This window comes from Elephantulus edwardii, unplaced genomic scaffold, assembly GCF_000299155.1.
Source record: "Elephantulus edwardii isolate Elephantulus edwardi_28Jun2011 unplaced genomic scaffold, EleEdw1.0 scaffold00310, whole genome shotgun sequence".
In the NCBI taxonomy this organism is placed as follows: Eukaryota; Metazoa; Chordata; class Mammalia; order Macroscelidea; family Macroscelididae; genus Elephantulus; species Elephantulus edwardii.
This window is the reverse complement of record NW_006400060.1, coordinates 1565193-1571136: the sequence shown is the minus strand read 5'-3', so window position 1 is coordinate 1571136 and position 5944 is coordinate 1565193. Positions and strand designations below refer to the sequence as shown.

Below are 5944 nucleotides of genomic sequence, written 5' to 3'. Positions count from 1 at the left end.
ATTCAGGATCCAATATTACAATCCTCCATAAGGTATTCATCACTGTAAATCTTCAGACACATATAGCAAAAAAAAAAAAATCTCCTGCAGACTAAGTCTATCAACCCTTTGATTAGCAGGCAAATGCTTAATCACTGAACTGTCAGGACCCCTGCAGGGACTATGCTGTTGTGGTTACATGCTATTGCATTGACTAGAAGTCACAAGGACCATACATTGTATTGACTACAACTCATAATGAACAACACACCTAACCTTGCCCTATCCTTCACCATTCTCCCAATCTGTCATATGCTCAGACTCATTATTGTAGCCATGGTGTCAATCTATCTGGTCTTCCTTTCTCTTTTTGATCCTTTACTTTTTCCAATATGATGAAGTTTTTTCCAAAGAACATGACAACATGTCCAAGGTATGTGATAAAGTTTCACCATCTTTGCATCTAAGGAGCACCCAGGTTGCACTTCTTCCAAGATAGACTTGTTTCTTCTTGTTTATTGGCGGCCCACGGGATATTCAGTATTCCAACACCAAATATAAAGGTATCAATATTCTTCAGTCATCGTTACCCATATTCGACTTTCAGATACACAGGAAGCAACTGAAATTATCATGACTTGGATCAGATGTGTCTTAGTTCTTAAACTTGCAGCATTAATCTTTAGTGCTTTGGAAAGGTCCTTGATGACAAATTTCCCCAATGCAATGTTTTTGGATTTCTTGACTGCTGCTACCATGAGTATTGATTGTGGATGCAAATAAGATAAAATCATTGGCAATTTCAATCTTTTCACCATGTATCATGAGTTTAGCTATTGGTCAAGTGATGAAGATTTTTCTCATGCTGAGATGTAATCCATATGGAAGGCTGTAGTATTTGATCTTCTGTAGTAAGTGTTTCAAGTCTTCTTCATGTTAGGCAAGCAAGAATGCATCATCTGCAAAAAACAGGTTATTGAGGAGTCTTTTTCCAATCCTGAGGCTACATTCTCCTTTGTATAGTTTAAGTTCTTGAATTATTTGTTCCGCATACAGACTGAAAAGGTATAAAAAAGGGTACTATCTTGACATACAGTGTTGTTGTTGTTCTGTACTGTCGAGTTGGAACCGATCCATAGCTGACCCTCCAGTGGATTTTAAGAGGCAGTTAATCACATGGGAGGAGACGATTCATCCTTCTCTCACAGAGCAACTGGTAGATGTAAACCTCATGCTTTTGGGATCATTGTGCAACTTCTTACCACTATGCCACCAGAGCTCCCTGACACACTACAGTAATAGTAACTATATTATTAGCATCTAGTGATCAGTAATCACGACTGAGCTCTAACATTTCTTATTAAATAATTTCTTGAGTAATAGACATATAAAGCCCACTTCTTGTTGTTTGTTGTTGTTGTTAGGTGCCATCCAGTTGAGTATGACCCACAGCGACCCCATGAACAAGAAAATCTGAACCCCATCCTATTCAGTGCCATCGCCACACTTTCTAACACATTTAAGCCCATTGCGGCAGTCACCATGTCAATCCATTTGGCTGAGGGTCTTCCACTCCTTCACTGACCCTCCACCCTTCACGTCCATTTCTAAGGAATTGCCCTTCCTAGCAACATGCTCCAAGTATGTGTGACAAAGCCTCATCATCCTTGCCTCTAAAGAGTACTCTGGCTGCATCCTTTACAAGACATATTTATTGGTCCTTTAGGCAGTCTGTGAGATATTTAGTACTCTTCTCTAACACCTCAGCTCAAAGGTATCAATTCTTCTGTCATCGTTATTCATAGTCCAGCTCTCAGATGCATAGCAAGTGATCAGAAAGACCATGGCTTGAATCATAGACACTTTAGTTTTCACACTGACATCACTCCTCAATAATCTGAGCTCAAGAAGACAAAGCAAAGTACTATAATGGAATGTGCAGAGAGCTGGAATTGGAGAATAAAAAATGAACTCACTCTGAATTTCTCAAGCTGAGAGAATTGAAAATCAAATTTAAACTGTGAGTTCAATATACTGCTATGAGCAATATACTGAATGACTGAGAAAGCATCAAAAGCAGATGGAGGAAATACACAGAATCACTATACCAAAAAGAACTCATTGACACTGAAGAATTTCAAGAGGTCCCATATAAGCAAGAGCCAATGGAATGAAGGAGGAAGAGGAAGCTGCATTGAACACACTGGCAAAAAAGAAAGCCCCAGGAATTGATGGGATACCAATTGACTTATTTCAAATAACAGATGAAGCCTTGGAAGTGCTCACCAATCTATGCCAGGAAATCTGGAGGATGGCTGTCTGGCCAATGGATTGGCAGAGGTCCATATTTGTTCCCATTCCCAAGAAAGGTGATCCAACTGAATGTGGAAACTATCAAACAATAAAACCCACTAGAAAATAGGTATTCTATTACAAAGTAATGACAGAGGAAGAGTACATGACAAGATAACATGAAAAATTCAGAATAAAATGTGAAAATCGGGAATAAAAGAGAACTAATCTCAAACAAACCATACACCAGTTTAAAAGGATAAATAAGAAAATGGATTTAGGAATTGTTTCCTATGTAACACTGCAGCATATTTACTGAATATTTACATCACACAAATCAAAACTCAATTTTGCCTGCATTCCTGATATTTTCACTCTAATATGACTGGAATTCAGTAAAATTATTTTTTTATAAAGCATTTCATTTTATTTCGAACTGCAGTTAATACCCACGGAAAACAGTGAATAAATCAAGTAACATTGTGCATTGGGAGAATCTTCTACAAAAGACCTCTTCGTCTTTAAAGTAACAAAAAGTAAAGCTGTCAGTTGGAAAATGAAGGTATGCTTTTCCCAAGCCCTGGTATCTTCAATCGCATCACTGATATGTGAAAGTTGGACCAAGAATAAGGAAAAGTGGAAAAATGATACATCTGAATTATGGTGTTGGCAAAGAATAGTGAATATACCATGGGTTGCCAAAACAATGAATAAATTTATCTTGGAAAAACTATAGTCAGAATGGTCCTTAGAAGCAGGATAGTGAGATTCCAGCTTACATTCTTTGGACATGTTATCAGGAGAATCCAGTCCCTGGAGAAAGACATGATGCTTGCTAGGTAAGTCAATAAAAAAGTGGAAGACCTTCCATGGGACTGACATAGTGGCTTGAAATAAAGCAATGATTGTGAGGACAGCAGACAATAGCCAGGGTTTCACTGTGTTGTATTTAGGGTCACTACAAGTCAAAACCAATCCAACAACACCTAAACACAACAATATGCTCAGGATCCTTTCTAATTCTCATAAATAATCTTTATAATGAAAGGACCCAGAATATACACAAGTGCTTTCCAATATGAACTTTCTTCCAGTTTCTCATTGGTCAAAAACATATGATCATTATATAACAATGAATGAATATTTATTTATTTAAAAGAAGCAAACTGGGGGGAGGGGGAGGGAGGAAAATGTCCAACAATGAATGAATGAAAAAACACAACTTTTCTGTAAACTTTTGTTAAAATCACAATAAAATTTTTCTTTAAAAAAATTTGTTTTTTATTTTATTATTTTGTGTGTGTGTGCCGTCAAATCAGCTCTGACTGGTACTGGAGGAGATTGTCCCTCCTTCTCCAGCAGAGGATCTGGCGGATTCGAACTGCTCACCTCTGGGATTGCAGTGCAGCTTCTTGCCATTAGGCTACCAAAGCTCCCTAATAAAAAAAAAAAAAATTTAAAAATAGACTATCAAAGTCCCTGAAGCAACTAGCAATCTCTTTTTAAAAATTTGACATTATGGTTGAGAATGACTATGTAAGTATCAAATTTCAAAAAGAATGAGCAAAGTTACTGTGTTTTTATGCTAACTGAATGACCATAAATGATTAAGGAAAGAATTACTTGGGATGGGACACGACATGCTGGTTGGGGAAAGGGAAACATTGGAAGATAATTGATAAAAGTAGTCCAAGATGTTAGTCTTGGCAAAAGGGGCCAAAGAGAAGAATGAAGAATTCAGAACTCAAATGCTGATGGCCTGCCTTCTGCTGATAAGAAGAGCAAACAGCCTTGCATGTCTGGCTGAGCTAGCAGGTGGCTCCTAAATCAGAGTGGAATGTCCCTCCCTAAAGACTCTATTTATAAAAATCCTCCCCAGTAAGTTCACAGTGTGACTTCGCATTCTGCCTCTCCAGGATGAGGAACTCACCTGGGAGCTCCCCTCCCCCCTTTAATAAAACTGCATTAAAATTTCTCTCATTCTGATTTCTTCTTTAAGTCCACTAACCTAACACAAGAGACCTAGAGTTCAGTCCAAAAGTTCAGCTCTCCCCACAGCCAGTCATTCCTACAACTAAGGCTGAAAAAAACAAATTAATACCCAGACTCAGTTCTAGACCAAGTCAGACAAGAACAAGTCCCTTCCAGGGCCTAGCTCAAGCCAGGGTAAAAGAGCCACACCTCCTTTTCCTGTCTTGAGAAGGGATGAATAAGTAGGAAAACTCCATTTATTAACTTCTAAATCTAAAAAATGGAAGAGCTTTACCTAAGTGTTTTAAGAAGACTTTGGTGATGTCAGTCTCACTGGTGTACACACCTAAGTCAGTGTGCTTCTCTTTCAGCAGCCTCTGTATCTGTCTTCTGAGTAGCTAAGAGGGCTTCATGTGTCTGATTCCTCCACAGTCTCTCAGCATTAGTGATCATCATGGGATTCAAAGGGAAAAAGCCAGAAAGACCCAGCAGCTTTTCCATGGGCTTAGTGAGGTGGGTGCCACAGCCAAGTCAATGTTGGATCCTCTCCAGGTTGAGGGTGTGTGAGGCAACAGATCATAGGAGCCTAGCTGCTCCACTAAGCAGCCATCCATGGCATACTTGTTGAAAGCAACCACAACATGGTAGAAGGGTCAGTTGGTACAGCCACCCAGGGCAAGGTGGATGGTTAGGTGGCCCCCATAGTAGGACTTGCAGAGGAAGGTCATGAGTTGGACCATGGTGCACTTGGTTTGCAACAGGGCCTGTCGGCCAATCACAACCACTCGGAGTGCCTCGCCATCAGTACCGATGTGCCCTACAGATTCACAAGGCACTTGGGATTTGGAATTCAGTGAAATTCTTAAACTGAATTAGTGAAAGTTTTAGCATCTTTCATTCTTCTAGTAAAAATGTACCATTGTACAATTCCACCAATAATGTAAAAAAAAGTTCCTATTTCACCACATCCGCTCCAACATTTATTATTTGTTGTCCTGTTAAACTTTTCTAGTGCTGCTGGAGTGAGATGCTATCTCATTGTGGTTTTGATTTTTATCTCTCTTATTGCCAGTGATTTGGAGCATTTCTTCATATGTCTGTGGCCATTTGAATACCTTCCTCTGTGGAAATTCTTTCCATGTCATTTGCCCATTTTGTAATTGTGTTATCAGTCTTTTTCTTGTGGAGGCCCAGGAGTAGTCTATAAAATTTGTTATGAGGCTCTTGTCTGAGATGGTATTGCCAAATGTTTGTTTCTAGTAAGTAGGTTTTCTTTTTACCCTGCTGGAAAAAGGTTTTGACAAACACAGGGATTTAATCTTTAGAAGGTCCCATTTGGCGAGCTCTGGTAGCCTAGTGGCAAGAAGCTGCACTGCAATCCCAGAGGTGCACGGTTCGAATCCACCAGATGCTCTGCTGAAGGAAAGACAATCTCCTCCTGTACTAGTCAGATCCGATGTGACAGTACATGCTTAAAAAATATTAATTAAAAAAAAGAAGGTCCCATTCATCAATTTTATCTTGTTCAGATTATACATTTCTGGCTGTATTTGGCAATATCTTTATACCATAGAACTAGGGCTTTTAAGCTTGATCTCAGTTTGTCTCTTATGAACTTTTTCGCTTTGGGCTTTACTCCCAAGTCTCTTATCCACCTTCAAGTGATTTTTGTGTATGGTGTGAGATGTGGATCCTGTTTCAG

The 5944-nt window shown here is 39.1% G+C and overlaps 1 pseudogene; it reads right to left on the bottom strand.

Annotated features, from left to right (window-relative positions):
* Nucleotides 1–4593: 4593 nt before the first annotated feature.
* Nucleotides 4594–4982, bottom strand: LOC102852081 (annotated as a pseudogene).
* Between the last annotated feature and the right edge of the window lie 962 nt (nucleotides 4983–5944).